Genomic DNA, 17,787 nt, shown 5'->3' with positions numbered 1-17,787 from the left:
CTTTAATAAGGCCCCAGCTCAATGAGGTCCATATGCACTCCCTAACTTTAGTATGTGTGACTAGTCACGTTGAAGCCAATGAGTTTAAAGTTAGTCATGTGCTGAATTGGAGCCTAAGGCAGGAGCAAGGCCCTTTGCTATTCTATTGTTCACGTGAACGTTCTCCAAGTATTGTATATTTTATTATCCAGTTCTTTTTAATGTCACTCAGTGACATTCTGTTTGTTCTAAGTGTAGTAATGCTTGAAATGAAAGTCTATATTTAGGATGTGAATAACAGTGTGTGTGAACACTAAAGGCTGGTAGGTGCCCATGCTATAACAATGGATTAATAATGAACAGTATGTGGAAACTGGAGTTTCTGTGGAACATGATGCAAAGCAGAATCTTCATAGGAAACAGGAAATGCCACTGAAAGGAGATAATACTTTATCATTGTATTAGTTGACCTAGAATTTCTTAGCCATTTGGGGTGGGAATAATAAAAGACTCATCATGGGGCTACCTCCCTTAGTTTTAACTTTACCAGGCTATAACACTGTTTGATGCAGGTGTAAACATCACGCTAGAACTTAGGAAAGTGACCTGTTGCTCAGGAATTTGGCCTGATTCTATTAACAACATGTTACACCTCTGTAGTCCGTTCCACCCTTCTCAAATCACTTTGCAAACAGTCAGTTAAATCTCACAACAGACACTTTTTGCAAAAATATTCAGTTAGTCAAAACTCCAATTTTCTGTTAGAAAAAATTGATGGAATATTTTGCACCATCCCTGATCTCCGACCGATTGCTATAATTGACTTTAATGAATTAGATAAAGTAGCAAATACCAACCTCACGTGGTCTGTGCGTAGGATTTCTTTTCTAGACACAACAAATAGAGCTTTAACAGTTATGAAAGCTGAGATTTTTGGTAGAGAGGAGTGCACTGCACTATTTTCTGCTTTTCTGTCTGCTTGAATAATATGGGGCACGTTATGTGGTTTATAGCAGCATCCATTTTAAGCAGCTACAAGGATTCAACGACAGACGACACCCACCCTCACAAGTGCAAGGATATTTTTAAAGGCAAACCCCTAGAAATACATGATTTAGAGATAAAATTGCCCACTCAGAATGGGAAATTCAACCCAGTCCAGAGGACCTGAACAAAACCCAGAGGGCCAACTTCTCTGCTGATGTAAATCAGTATAGCTCCAAGTGTGCATGCTAAAAACTTTGCAGCCCTAGCTGAGACTGAACAGAAGCTTTTGGATGATGTTGTAATACACAAATCTCTTTTTAAAATTCATAGTCTTAATCTAACTCATTCACCAGTGAATTCTGTACTACCACTTAGGGGTTTAAGAAACGATTAATACAATGTGGGAAAGGACTCAGTCAAGACATTGATGGTGGAATTATTGTATCTCACTGTTCCAATTAATGATTTTTGTAATGCTAATAGCACCAGTGAATTGTGGGATGACAGGCTTCCCTCTGTTGTGCTGTATGAAGAAATGTGTTACAAACTAAGTCAGTCCCCTGTGCTGGGTGTGAGGGGGAGAGGGAAATGTCTGGTGGTAGGATGCTATAAGCCTCAAATCCCCCAGAAGCAGCAGGCTCACAACATATACAAGGTGTGCTACATCCTATGCATGGGTCAGAAACAAGGTGAGAGGTGTCATCCACAAAGAACTGTGATGTTGCAGAACACAGGAAAGGGGCATCTAAAGTTATGGCAGCCATAGCTTGTCAGGCAATGTGACTGGACTACTGAGCATTCTCTAGAGAGAGGAAAGAAACATCAGGGAACCACACGCAGAACAGACATGGCAAAGGCGCAGAGGGGGACATGCAATGATGATCCACATCTATCGCGTCCACGCTTGTACTCTCAGGGGCTGCACTAAAGGTAGGCATTTTTTTGTGGAATATTCACTGGTTCTTCTAGTTTACATGTCTTCTTGTAACCCCACTTTCTGCTCAGCTGTGGACGTGCAGCAACGTGATCGTCCTTTGTACATTTTGGCATCTCTAGCCACCTACTGCACTGTTTTGTGTGGAAGGGCACCAAGCAGCTCTGAATACAAAAAAAATCACACAAGAAAAATGACTTGGCTCAACATCGTTATGAGTTGTCCAAATCATAGTCCCCTGGGATAAGTTTTTGTTTTTAATACTCTGTTATTTACATATAGCAACAAAATAATTTCTAATAAGTTTTCACAGTTTGAATTTTAGCTCTATTTAAATAGAGCTTCATTTACATTCTGCACTATCCATCTTATAATGCAAATCGCTTTGTCCTAATTAAAATCTGATTCATTTCTACTTTCTGTGAGTTATGCAAAGCTTGCAAAAGAGCAGAGTTAAATAAGCCACTTTATTCAAGCTACCTTCACCAGTTTTATTTAGGCTGACTGTTGTATTTCTATGGAGTGGGGTTAAGATTTGGGGCATGGTAAATTTGATGTACCCCTAGAGATCTACACCAGCTGAAGGAGTGCTGTTGTCATACCAGTATTCAAAAAGGATGATTGAGGGAACTACAGGCTGACATCAATCCCAACAAAATAATGGAAAAACTGATATGGGATTAAGTTACTAAATAATTAAAGGCTAGTGATATAACTAATACCAGTCAACGTGATTTTGTGGACAATAGATCTTGTCAAACCAACTGGATTTCATTCTTTGATGAAATTACAAGTTTGGTTGCTAAGGGTACCTGTGTAGATATAATACCTGGTCTACACTACGGGGTTAGGTTGAATTTAGCTGAGTTAGGTCGATTTAAAAATGACCGTGTCCACACAGCCAACCCGTTCCGTCGACCTAAAGGGCTCTTAAAATCGACTTCTGTACTCCTCCCCGGCGAGGGGAGTAGCGCTAAAATCGACCGTGCTGGGTCAAATTTGGGGTAGTGCGGACACAAATCTACGGTATTGGCCTCCAGGAGCTATCCCAGACTGCTCCATTGTGACTGCTCTGGACAGCACTTTGAACTCAGATGCACTAGCCAGGTATACAGGAAAAGCCCTGGGAACTTTTGAATTTCATTTCCTGTTTGGTCAACATGGCAAGCTCAGCAGTACAGGTGACCATGCAGTCCCAGAATCACAAACGAGCTCCAGCATGGACCGAAAGGGAGACACTGGAGCTGATTGCTGTATGGGGAGAAGAAACTGTGCAGGCAGAACGCCGATCCAAAAGAAGAAATGCAAATATATTTGCCAAAATCTCACAGGGCATGTTGGACAGAGGCTATACCAGGGACACACAGCAGTGCCATGTGAAAGTTAAGGAGCTCAGGCAAGCCTACCAAAAGACAAAGGAGGCAAACGGTTGCTCTGGGTCATTGCCCCACACATGCCGCTTCTATGAACAGCTGCATGGCATTCTAGGTGGGGACCCTACCACTATCCCAGGACACCTGCAAGGGAGGAGTCTCATGGAACACGGAGGAGGATTTTGTGGATGAGGAAGAGGAGGAGGAGGAGAATGCGCAGCAGCCAAACGGTGAATCCGTTCTCCCCAGCAGCCAGGAACTTTTCATCATCCTGGAGCCAATACCCTCCCAAGGCGGGATTCCCCGACCCTGAAGCCAGAGAAGGCACCTCTGGTGAGTGCACATTTGTAACTACAGTACAGGGTTTAAAAGCAATAGTGTTCATGGTCACCTGGTTGAAATAGGGGAATTTTTATAAGGGAACAGTAAAAGGACCCTGTTCATGCTGGGCTGTTTGCGCTTGGCTAAAACGGATCATCCCAGAGAATAGCCACGCAGCGGGGAGAAGGGATCATCCCAGATAATAGCCACTTGGTGGGGTGGGGGTAGGTGTGTGCTGCATGTCTACCCGAATACTGCAGCCCCTCCTTTTAAATGTGAAACCCAACCCATTGCTTGCTCTGGGAAAGGGGGGGGGGCTGCAGTTTGAAAACATTCCCACATATTATGAAGGCGTAAGAAGCCAATCCAGTTTTACTCTCCCTTTTTATCTCCCCCCATGTGCAAATGTTTCTACGGTCCCTCATCATCCCCGTCTCTGCAGTTATCGCAGATTAGAAGGCGAAAAAAACGCACTCGCGATGACATGTTTTCTGAGCTGATGCAGTCCTCCCGCACTGATAGGGCATAGCTCAATGCATGGAGGCATTCAGTGCCAGAGGTCAGGAAAGAATTGAGTGAGCATGAAGAGTGGAGGCAGGACATGATGTTGAGGCTAATGGGGGAGCAAACAGACATGCTGAAGTGTCTGTTGGGGGAGCAAATGGACATGATGAAGCGTGAGTTGGAGCTGCAGGAAAGCTAACAAGAGCACAGACCCCTGCTGCATCCCCTGTATAACTGCCAACCCTCCTCCCCAAGTTCCATAGCCTCCTCACCCAGACGCCCAGAGGCTCCGGGCACCCAGCCACTCCACTCCAGAGGATGGCCCAAGCAACAGAAGGCTGTCATTCAAACAGTTTGATTTGTAGTGTGGCTACAATAAACAATGTGGCCTTGTCCTTCCCTCCTCCTCCACCCGACCTGGGCTACCTTATCCGTTATCTAATTTTTTAAAAAAATTATTAAAGAAAGAATGCATGGTTTCAAAACAATAGCTACTTTATTTTGAAGGGGGGAGGGTGGTTGGCTTACAGGGAATTAAAATCAACAAAGGGGGCAGGTTTGCATCAAGGAGAAACACACACAACTGTCACACCGAAGCCTGGCCAGTCATGAAACTGGTTTTCAAAGCCTCTCTGATGCACAGCGCGCCTAGATGTGCTCTTCTAATCGCCCTGGTGTCTGGCTGCTCATAATTGGATGCCAGGCGATTTGTCTCAACCTCCCACCCTGCCATAAACACCTCCCCCTTACTCTCACAGATATTATGGCGCACACAGCAAGCAGCAATAACAATGGGAATGTTGGTTGCGCTGAGGTCTGACCTAGTCAGCAAACAGCGCAAGCGAGCTTTTAAACATTCAAAGGCACATTCTACCATCATTCTGCACTTGCTCAGCCTATAGTTGAACTGCTCCTTACTACTGTCCAGGCTGCCTGTGTAAGGCTTCATGAGCCATGGGAGCAAGGGGTAGGCGGGGTCCCCAAGGATAACTATTGGCATTTCAACATCCCCAATGGTAATTTTCTGGTCTGGGAAGTAAGTCCCTTCTTGCAGCTGCTCAAACAGCCCACAGTTCCTAAATATGCGAGCGTCATGAACCTTTCCCGGCCATCCCACGTTGATGTCGGTGAAATGTCCCTTGTGATCCACCAGAGCTTGCAGCACCATTGAGAAATATCCCTTGTGGTTTATGTACTGGTTGGCAAGGTGGTCCGGTGCCAAGATGGGGATATGCGTTCCGTCTATCACCCCACCACAGTTAGGGAACCCCATTGCAGCAAAGCCATCCACTATGACCTGCACATTTCCCAGAGTCACTACCCTTGATAACAAAATGTCAATGATTGCATTGGCTACTTGGATCACAGCAGCCCCCATAGTAGACTTGCCCACTCCAAATTGATTCCTGACTGACCGGTAGCAGTCAGGCATTGCAAGCTTCCACAGGGCTATCGCCACTCGCTTCTCAACTGTCAGGGCAGTTCTCATCTTGGTATTCCTGCGCTTCAGGGTGGAGGAAAGCAACTCACAGAGTTCCAGGAAAGTGGCCTTACACATGCGAAAGTTTCGCAGCCACTGTGAATTATCCCATACCTGCAACACTGTGCGGTCCCACCAGTCTGTGCTTGTTTGCCTGGCCCAGAATCGGCATTCCACTGTATCAACCAGCCCCAGTGCTGCCATGATGTCCCAATTGCCATAGCCCGTGCTTTCAGGAATGTCTGTGTCCACGTCCTCATCAAAATCCTCCTCATGCTGGCATCTCTTAGCCCAGTTCTGCATATATTCAAGGATAATGCATGAGGTGTTTACAATGCTCACAACAGCAGCGGTGACAGTGAGCTGAGAGGGCTCCATGCTTGCCGTGGTCTGGCATCTGCAGGAGAGCAGAGTTGCAACGGAAGTGGTGGATGACGATGGTTAGCAGTCCTACTGCACCGTCTGCTGACAGCAGCATCCAGGACACAACAGCAGCGGTGACGGTGAGCTGAGCTGAGCAGGCTGCATACTTGCCATGGTATGGTGTCTGCACGGCAAAAAGGCACAAAACGAATGTCTGATGTTGCTTTCATGGAGGGAGGGGCGACTGACGACATGTACCCAAAACCACCCACGACAATGTTTTTGCCCCATCAGGCACTGGGAGCTTAACCCAGAATTCCAATGGGCAGCGGAGACTGCGGGAACTGTGGGATAGCTACCCACAATGCACCGCTCCGTAAGTCGATGGTAGCCACAGTAGTGAGGACACACTCCGCCGACTTAATGCGCTTAGTGTGGCCATACGCAATCGACTGTATAAAATTGATTTCTAAAAATTGATTTCTATAATATCGACCTAATTTCGTAATGTAGACATACCCTGTAAGGCATGTTACTTAATACCCCAAGATATTCTGATTAAAACATTAGCACTATACAATACCAATAAAGCACATGTTAAATGGATTCAGACCTGATCTCAACTGGATTAAGAACTGATCTCAGAAAGTAGTTGTCAATGGAGAATTGTCATTGAAAAGTTCCTAGTGGGTCTCTGCAGCGATTGGTACAAGGCCAGATGCTATTTAACATTTTCATCAGGAATCTGGAAGTAAATGTAAAATCACTGCTGATAAAATTTGTGGCTGATACAAAGATGGCCGGCAGAGTGGTAAATGATGATGACAGGGAAGGCATACAAAACAATCTGAATTGCTTGGTATACTGGGCCCAGTCAAACAAAGAATCAGCATCTGCCTCTGAAAAAGGTGGATGATAAGGCACGAGGTGTTGACAATGGCCATAACTGCAGCGATGGTCGCAGCGGGCTCCATGCTCGCAGTGCTGTGGCGTCCGCGCTGTCACTCACCAGAAAAGTGCGCGAACTGATTGCCCGCCGGCGCTTTCAGGGAGGGAGGGCGGGAGTGACGGTTGAATGACGACAGTTACCCAAAACCACCCTCGACACATTTTTTTTCCCAGCAGGTATTGGGGGCTCGACCCAGAATTCCAATGGGCAGTGGGGACTGCAGGAACTGTGGGATAGCTGCCCACAGTGCACCGCTTCCAATATCGACGCTTGCCCCGTTAGTGTGGACTCACAAAGTCGAATTACTGTTCTTATTGTGGATACACACATTCGACTTTGTAATATCGGTTCCACTAATTCGATTTAAGTAAAATCGAACTACTCTCGTAGTGTAGACATACCCTTAGTGATATATGGACACTTTAATGTATCTTATTAGCCAGTGGTTTTCAACCTGTGGTCTGTGCCCCCCTGGGGGTCTGCAGACTATGTCTAAGGGGTCCGCGAAAGGTTGTTGTTACCATAGACCAGTGGGTTTCAATTTATGATCTACAGACCCTGGGGGTTCACAGACTACGTCTAAGATTTCCAAAGGGGTCCACACCTCCATTGGAAATTTTTTAGGGGTCCACAAATGAAAAAGGTTGAAAACCACTGTTATTAGCATTGCTAGTGTGAATGCTGTGAATTTCTGTTAACAAAATCAACCGGGGTAAACTTTGGCTCTGAAGGAGGAGAGTAAGTGGGTTTACAGATTAATTCAAAGAGAATATATTATGTATGGAGGACAGCAGAGAGCAATTTGTGGGAAATCAAATGAACCATCAAGGCTGGCATCATTGCTGGTGTGAAAGAGGCGGGGGTGACATGATAAAAGACAAGAGTAGATCAGTGAGGCGGAGCAAACTGGTGAAGAGTCCTGGCTCTGAGGGTAAAAAGTTGAAAGTCATGTAGTAGAAGACAGGGAGGCAGCTTACTGGAGGTATTCAACATGGGCAGGAGTGATGTGCTCAGAGTAATATGACGCCGGGTGAGTTTCTGTGCTGTGGCTCTGAGGCACAACACTGAACTCACAGACCTGCACCTATCTGTGATATCTGTCAGTCAGAGCCTGTTCCACCTGCAGCTTTGGCCACAGACTAAGGGCTGGGCGACACTGAACTTTACATCAACATAGCTATGTTTCTCAGCGGTGTGTAAAGTTATGTGGCTATGTCAACCTACCGCCTGGTATAGCTAGTGCGATGGACAAATTCTTCCATCCACCTAGCTACCGCATAGCAATTAACTACAGCAACAAGACATATCCACCCCTCCAACCCCCCCACCCACCCCCGTTGCTGTAGTAAGTGTCTAACACACACAAACTGCTGCAACTGTAGCATTTTAAGTGTAGCTAGACCCTCAGTTCCTGGGGCTTCTTCTCTCCAGCTCCCTGCTGCCATGAGGCTCCCATTCCCTCACAGAGCCAGCTACTTCCTGGTTCAGGACCTCTCGCTAGTCTCTCCTCTTACCTGGCCAGAGGAAGGGGAGTGCAATGGGGAGGGGACTGATGGCAAACACAGTCACTGCTTAACCAGCAGGAAGGGAAGGTACAGTCAGGAGGGGGCTGAAGGCACCATTACAGTCCCTATTTTGCAGATCCATCACACTACAGCGTAAGATCAAAAGCAGGCCTTATGTATTTAGGTTCATTGATTCTGAGCTTTAATTTAAGGTTGGTTTGTTTCATCCTGTAGTTGCTAACCGAGCTCATATTGCCCCACAGGCTCATTTCCAGCCGACTTGGGCTTGGCACAAAGCCTGAGCGTGGGGAGGGTCAAAAGTGGTTTAAAGAGCTGGCGCACTAAAAATAGCACTGTGGACATAACATAGGGTGGCCACTCATGCCTTCCTGGAATACCAGACATTCTAGCACATCCAGGAATGGCGTGGGCCTGCCCCTGCTAGTATGATCCCCACCCATGCTGGTATGACCGCAGATGCATGCAGTGGACAGGGATGCTCAGGGGCAGCTCTATGTATTTTGCCGCCCCAAGCATGGCAGTCAGGCGGCTTTCGGCGGCGCGCCTGCGGCAGGTCCGCCGGTCCCGCATCTTTGGCGTACCTGCCGCCGAATTGCTGCCGAAGCCACAGGACCAGTGGACCTCCCGTAGGCATGTTGCCGATGGCTCCCTGACTGCCGCCCCTATAGCGCCTGGCAGGCCGCCCCCCGCAGCTTGCCACCCCAGGCACGCGCTTGGTGCACTGGTGCCTGGAGCCGCCCCTGGGGATGCTGGAACAATTTTTATAGTGGGGGTGCTGAGAGTCATTGAACCAAACTGTAAACCATGTATATAGTGGAAACCACTTCAAGCCAGGGGGTGCGGCAGCACCTCCAGCACGCCTAGTTCCAGCCCCTATGACAGTGGGCACCATCTTTAAGACAGCACTGAGCCTCCCCCTCACTCCCCTCCCCGGCATGATTTTTGTGTGTGCGGTCACGCTGGTAGGGGATGGGGGGGGGGCCGCCTGGTGCACTCTTCAAAAGGGCTCTCCCGTCCAATACCGTACAAAACCACGTCTGCTTTTGTCTGAGTACTAGACAGGGGAGAAACCCTAAAATGGGCAGCAGCTGGGACTCCCCAAGTCCAAGCCTGCCCAACCCGCTCCCCCAGCTCGCCTTTTAGGAAGCAAGCTCAGGCAGCTAGCCTGAGCCACCCAGCTACACTGCTACTTTTAGTGCACTACCTTGAGCAGAGCTAGCACGAGGGGAACTCTTACCTTGCAGCTGCACAGACATATCTCTAGTGAACCTTTACACAGGCAGGGATCAATGGAGCATCTGGCCCCAAAGTTAGCTGTAGATTATGAAGTCTTTGCCCAGAGTTACACCATTAGACCATGTGACAGGAAAGCAATCCACTGTGTCACATGTTTAAATGCAATAGATCATGTAGTCAGCTTGTACAAAATAGAAGTTCTTCAACTTTCTCTGCTGGTGATCTCACCTGTCAAGGCCAAATAGCCTGAATCAAACCAAGCCCTCCTCATCCCAAGAAATTTCCAATGAAAATTACCATTGACTCCATTTACTGATCAGATTTCTCTCCCCCGGCCCGCCAACAGCAAGTATGCAGGGAAACGTGTAGGGCAATAACAAAAACATGCTGAGGCAAAAGTTTGCAGGCTGTTTGGTCTCTTCTATCGCTGCACCTGAATTTCTGGCACCCGCAGACTATGCCCCCACCAATGTTTCAGATGAGTATAACATAATTCCCAGGTCGACATCCACGTGAGAGGTTTGTAGGCAACACATTATTGTCCGGTAGGTGGGATTCACGACACTGCTAGGAGCTTTCACTATTTTCCCCCCTTCTCCCTGGAGCAGAGACTTTGCAGCCGGCTGATTAGAGTTCTGTGAATTTTCTTATTTGGGACAAGGAGTTTTCTAAGGTTAGAAGATAAAACCGAGGCCCAGAAAAATCTGGAAAAGGTTGCAAAAGGACTCAGACCCAGAGCCACAAAGGGACTTAGGCACTTTGAAAATCATAGGAACAGCATTGCAATCTACAAAACCTGAGTTAGGCTCCCTGTACGATGAATGGGGAGAGATAGGTGCCTAAGCATGTGATCCACATCCTACTATGCTAGGAGGGGAGCTACTGAGACAATCCATTGTGGATTTGGTAGTCCTGGTACTGTAGTTAATAGGGTGCATGGTGTTAGGCGAGCCCTCATTTAAATAAGGTCTCATGGGCCACTTGATATCCTTAAGAAAGAAACCCTTGGCCTTTAGATTAAGGTTAAAGGTGGTGGTGGCGATTTTAAAGACAAAAAACATGAGCTAGATCATAAATTATATAGCTTGACTGGTCTGGCTGTCAGTGAATTTAAACATCTTGCAGATTCAGAAGTAAAACATTTGTGAATGTTAACATCTGCTCACAGACACTCTCCTGTAGTAGGGTATCACTGCTTTAAGAGGTGGGCTAAAATAAATTCTGTAAGCCTGGGATGGGCTGTAATTAATCTGTCCTTGAGTGTTGCTGGATGCACCTGTTGAACTATGAATGAGTCTTTGACCATGAGGCATGATTATAAACAGGAATGCGTACAGAAGCTCTGAGGGCTCAGAGCAGCACATATTTTATGATTAAGGTGGGAGTGAGGAAATGCAGGTTAATGTGCTAGAAGGCAGGGACTGATATACAGAGTAGGAATGTGTGGGATGCTTGGGGCAATAATTGGAGAGAGACTGGTGGGGGTTAGCTTCAGGGGCTGGAATGTGTTTTCCCTTGTGTTGGGACAGTGCCTAGCACATTGTAGACACTACTAGCATACAAATACATAATAATTAAAGAGCTGAGCATTGGTATAAATTGCATCATCTCTGCTGATCTTCTAACTGGTACATTTTGAAACTCTGCAGGGGATAAGCCCGTATGTAACTGCTGAGCACCGTATTCCTTGTAGGTAAATATTTCACTGTTGATAGTGAATCTTATTCTTTCTTGATATGCCCCATGACTTTGCAAACAGCCAAAGAACTGTTTTGTGTCCTCATTGTAAATTGCTGCTAAATCCTTGACCAATGCCATTATTCTTTCTCCCAAGCAAACAGCAACCTAATGAATGGTTCTGTAAAATTGCTTTATAAATTGTTAATGAACTCCAAAGTCAAGCTATTATCACATTTCTACTCCACAGAGAGAATACTATCAATGCGAACACTCTTCCTGATGCTTTAAGCGTTTAGCATTAATTACACTTTACAATGAGATCTATTTTCATTTTTGCTCTGAGCATTTGTTATATCCTTCCTCTGTAAAGTTTGTTTAGTCTTTTTTTCTTTTGCCCCAGCATCACCTTCTGCTGCCAGAAGACCCTCAGATCAGCCTTTCCCATTGCTAAAGTGGTCAGTGATCTGTAATGACCTTTATTATAACTTTCTACAACAGACTTATGCAAGCTTCTTTCCCATTTCTGACAAGTTCACTAACTGCCCTTCAGTCCAGTAGGGATAATGAATGCACGGAGAAGCACAGAGACACACATAGCATTTGGAAACCATGCCAACAGCAACCTTGAACTGCTAGAGTCCTATTATTGTTGTAAAATATACCAGAAAAGAAGGGGAACCTCCTCCTACCCCCCATTAAAACCCATTTATAGGAAACATATATAAAAAGCTTGGTATTTTTCATAAGATCACTCTCTGGAGGGGATTTCTGGAAACTCTCCATTATATAACAGTGATTCCCTGTTGACTCTCACCACTCTCTTTCTTCAGGGATTTCATGTTTAAGCAGACTCACTGTATTGCAAACAGGACGTTTATTTGTTTGGGGTTGATAGTGAGCTTTGGGTAGTCTTAGCATTTCTCTCTCCAGGCCCTAAATAGTTATTACAGACTGGAGACAACATGTTTAAATGGGTAAAAGAGACCTATAAAAAACTGTTTCATTAACAATCTTTATTTTTTTTCTATCTTGGATTGCTTTCAGCTACATAGACTAAGTAGTTTATTTTTTTAAGAAGCCTATACATCTCCATGGGACATCTAAGGAATACCATTGCTGATAAGAACCCTCATAAATGTCGGGGGGGGGTGTTTATATTTCATGTCCATATGAGAGTCGTCCTTTCTCAAAGCAATTTCAGGATGCTATCAAGATAATATACAGAGTTACTGGCTCCCTGGTCACAGCACAGCCTTAACAAAAGTCTATTGAAAAATCTTGTATTTCCAGTTTACAACAAAATGTTTCTTTTATAGTACAAAAATGAATCTAGGAAAACCAGCTAAAATTACTTCTGTAAATTGAAACCTTTCTGAGAAAGCACAGAACATACAATGTCTTCTGAGCAAAGCGATGTAAACTGTGTGCATCAGCTTCACATGAAGTTTAAGTCTGAATTAGTTCTTTAGTTGTCTGAAGTTTTTGCAATTGAATCAGAGCTCATAATGATATAAATCGGGAGTAACTACATGAAAGCAACAGAAAGGTATACTGGGGTTAAACTGGTGAGAGAGAAGAATTAGGCCCTTTGTTTAGAAAATTACAATTTATCAAGAAAGCAGGAAATAGCTACATAACAATTACAAATTAGACTAATTTTAGGCTTGGCAGAATTCAATTTTCTTTATAATTTCAATGGATAAGATCAATGTTTATTTTAAAGCATTTTTCCCCATTTTTACCAATTTAAATTTTCACAGTTGTAGGAAATTGAAGCGGGTTCAGGTATTGAAGGATCTGACAACAATTATTTGATGACAGTAGATGTTGAGATTCAAAAAGTTAAAACTTTATAAATACTAAAACACAACTTGTCACCATTGCATGTCAAAATATACCAAGTAAATATCCTTAAAAAAACCTCTAATAAGTTCTCAAGCAGCATTTTTCTTACTGTGGTATCTGTAAATTTCTGTTATCGATGGAAATATTTTTTTCATTGGTTTGTGTGTGTGCAGAGAAATTGATGTTTACTGACATTTACTATTAAAAATCTAATCCTTCCAAGCCTATTTTAAACCACCTCATATTCACTTTTTATTATATGCTGAATTTTAATGAACGTCAACAGCAGTAAGAACACAAGCTACTCACTGCTTAATATGGGATTGTTGGAAACCTGGCATGATTGCAGTTCCTCCTAAACCTACAAGTAACAAAATCACCTGGGAGGAATAACTGACAGTCTACATCCTTCTACTATTTTCATGAGAAGGAAGATTACTGAATTTAACGGAATATTAGCATATCCTGGAACACTTATGTCCCAATCCTGCTGGTACTCTGTGCATGGAACTACCATGGACTTCTCTTAGCGAGTGCCAGAGGATAAATATATAGGATCCAATCCAGAGCTCCCACTGAAATCAATGAAAAGATTCACATTAGGTTTAGTGGGAAATGGATCAGACCCATGGGCACTTCTTTCTGTGGGAGCAATGAATGTAGTTCTTGTCTTCAAAGGTTCTTCTTTTGCTAATGTGACCTAAAAGAAGCTAACGAAAGACAAAAGAAAGTTTGCAATTATTTTCTAAGAGGAGGAGGAGGGGTAGAAAACCTAGTGGAAGAGCTAGAATTATCAAAACAATTTAAAATACATACAGATTATCAGACAAATAGGTCAACTTTTATATTTAAAACCTCATTTATTTACACAATGTACAATATTTACAACATTTAAAAATCAGATATTTAAAAAGAAGATATATTGTTCAGAACCTAAAAATAAATATGTAGCATCTCAACATTTATATGCTATTAAAATATCATACTACATCCACAGACTGGCTGGTGCACTAAGAGTTTGGGGCAAAGAGGAGAATTATGCACAGATTCTCCGTAAACATTGTTTTCAGAGAATTTATTTTTTTTTAAAAAACTATTATAAATACAACTATCTCCCACACTGTACATTCCCAGTAACTTTGACTTATTTGTTGACCAAACCCCATGTATCTGTATATAACAGAACTGGTAGCAACTTCGTTCCAACTTCTCCTTTTACGGACAAGACTGGGTCCTTGCACACCAGCAATGCACTGATGGGGATGAGGTTAGAGGAGATGGAGCTGCAAAGTAGAAGAAGCCTGAATCATTCTATCTATGCAATGATGAAACCATCAGAATAGCTTGGGTTGCTGCTGGAGAACATGATTAGCAGTGGCTGTACATGTTGCTTTGGAAAGGTGAGTATGTGCCTTGACACAGCTTTGTACTTGCTATGGCTGGAGAGCATTACTGAGTTCACAAGCCATGTCTCAGTCTAGCACTCCCTTGATATGAGGTCTGCATAGTGGCTCCCAGGGCTTTCTTGACTATGAGTGCATCTGCACAGACACACCCAGAATTTAGCCATATGTCATTTAACTGTACAAACGGTAGGTACAAAACCTTTTTTTCAATGCTATTACTACTAATAAAATATAATCCCTTCCTAGTAAAAAGGATAGCCACTACTGCAGCATAGTCAAGATGGTTCTACTCATCTAGCTCATCAAAATGTTGGTTACGTTTGGTGAGGCTTCAGCAGTAACCTAAAAATATCACCCAGTTAACCAAGAATCGAAAATGTAAATTCTACAGGAAAAGTATTAAATACACCTCTACCCCGATATAACGCGACCTGATATAACACGAATTCGGATATAACGTAGTAAAGCAGCACTACGGGGGGCAGGGGGGCGGGGCTGCGCACTCCGGCGGATCAAAGCAAGTTCGATATAGCGTGGTTTCACCTATAACGCGGTAAGATTTTTTGGCTCCCGAGGACAGCGTTATATCGGGGTAGAGGTGTATAGAGATACGGCTTACATATAGAGAGACTACTCTTGCAATCTCAGTGGCTGACCTATGCAGCTCTAGTGCCAATGGGAGTTGAGGGTGCAGAGCAGCTCACAGGATTGGGCTTTAATAACCTAAGAAAGTCTACTCAAGAGGGGACCAAACTTTGTGCAATTGAGGGCCACACCATTAACTCGCCAGGAGCCCAAAGGGCAGGCCTCCCTTGCATAAAACTAGCAGATTGCAACCACCCTTGTAATTAATAACAGGGATGGTTGAGCTGGTCACTCAAATTAGAGATCCACATATTTTACTGCAATGCCATAAACATGGTGCAACTGGATGAAAACACCGAAATTCAATGGCTTTTGACCAAGAACATGACCATTTGTGAATGAAAATGGGCCAGCTTTCATTCAGTTTTATTTGGAAGTAAAATTCAACTTTAAAAAAAAAGGGTAAATCTCAATTTTCACACTGAAATGTGTAAAAATATCTGAATTTTCACACAAGTGAAAGTTCTCCAATCCCTCAAAAATGGGTGGGGCATGGGTGGGAGGGTTCAGATGAATTGTGTGGTTTTGCAATTTTCCCATAACAAAATCTTTAACACAATCCTAAATAGTACAGATGTGTAGCCCAAAAGAAGCCATTGGCCATTACAACTAAGACAAGAGCATTGCTTACCGGCATCAACAGTGTCTAGAGATTATTGATATTTTGAAGAAACTCTACCGGATTAGTGTTTGTGGATAATTTTTATGCCCTTCAGAAGGCAATTTCTTATCGAAGATTTTTTACAGAGCACTTGGATTCCAGCAATATTTCCTCCCTCTTTATAATACATTTCATCACATAAGCCTCAGAGCATAAACCTGTATTGTAATTTGATAAAGTGCAAGTTATCAGTTGATTCTTGCTAACCAAAAATAGCTCAAGAACACTTAAATGTATAGTTACACATTGTACAGTCTATCAAAGTTCCACCTACTTTTTTGTTTAGTTTTAAGTTAAACCAGTGAGGGAAACTTTAATTTACTACTGACCTTGTAAAGCAAGTTAATCTTTTTTCAACACTGGTGCAAAATATTATAAATTATCATAGTATATATTACAGTTTTACCCAATCTTAAACCAACTATCCTATTAGGGTAAATTGTTCTTAAGAATGTTTTTTTAAAAAAACAACAACAATACATTAGATTCTAATCATACCATACAAAAATAAATATTGTATAAATGATTTACAAGTGACATACACAACAGTTGGTGCCAAAAATATAGCCAAGACTAGTAAAAGTTTCACCCTATATGCCGGGAGTGAACATTAGAAATAAATGACGTTTTCTTAGTCTTTCTTTGTCAGAGTATAATCATGCACTACAGTGTGTTTCTTGCCATGTGGCTATTCAAATAGCAGTTTTATACATTTTGATATATACTTTTAAATGCAAAACCTCAGGCATAGTCCTGCGGTTGTTTGGTACGTATAATTCTCACTGAAGTCAACAGGAATTTGGAGAGTGGGAACATTGCTGGATCAGTTCTTAATTTAGTAGTAATTTAGTTCCAAGTTATAAAAGAAAAAACGGTCTACAATGGTAGTTAAAAATATTGTCATAAAAGTTGATTTTAGGCAAGCTATATCTTACTCTCACTCTTAATGTCCATACCCCAGTGACATCACTGGGACTTGCATGCATGGACTCAAGCCAGAATATGTCTATGTGGTTGTTCCAAAACACAGTGAGTTCAATAGGACTTCTTATGTGCTTAAAGGTAAGCATGTGCTTAAGTGCTTTGTTAAATTAGAGCCAGTGTTAAGCACCTTGAAGGACTGGGCACCTAGCTGTAAAAAGAAATAAAATTGTGAAGCACTATTTGCTGTGCTGCCTTGTCATGCACCATCATATTCCACAGGAGGCTTTCAAATAGCTTTTAATATACATTTTCCTCTCTTAGACTAAAACTGGCTGGTTGTATTTTAGCCCATGCTTCGATCAATAGAGCTTAAAAAACTAAGGTCTTTAAAATATCTCAGGCTTGACTTACAAAATGGAGGTGTGATGTCATTCTTTACAGAATGGATGAGTATTTACAACAGGTAACACCACCATGCTCAGCACCACATCCAAACAATTTAAAAGTCAGATGTGAAGGTTTCTTTTTCCTCTCTGGGTTCTCATGAAGAAAAAAAACATCTTCACTGTTGATGGATTACTTTAGAGAAGGCATCTGTGAACAGCTGAAGCTTGTTCACAATCTCCCATTGGACCCAGTTCTCCTCTAATGTTACTTTTATACTGGTGTAACTCCATTGACCTCAATGGAGTTACTCCTGATTTACATCACTGAGAGAGAAGCAGCAGATCTATTGAACTTTGTAGTGTGCAAAAAAAATGACAGGGCAGGCGTATAGAGTTGAGGTTAGCTACTGTGAGGTTTCCAAACAAATCAGGAAGGTGCCAAAGATTGATATGATAATCAAATTATTCTGTTGGAATCAGTAAATAAATACCCCTTCATGAGAGAGCTTCAAATAATCAAATTATATGATTCTATAGCTGCATAATATATTTTTAACAAATATTACCACTTCACAGAGAGAAGACAAA

The sequence above is a fragment of the Terrapene carolina genome, unplaced genomic scaffold (genome assembly GCF_002925995.2).
Source record: "Terrapene carolina triunguis isolate 2854851 unplaced genomic scaffold, T_m_triunguis-2.0 Scaffold62, whole genome shotgun sequence".
Classification (NCBI taxonomy): domain Eukaryota; kingdom Metazoa; phylum Chordata; order Testudines; family Emydidae; genus Terrapene; species Terrapene triunguis.
This window is presented reverse-complemented; position numbering follows the sequence as displayed.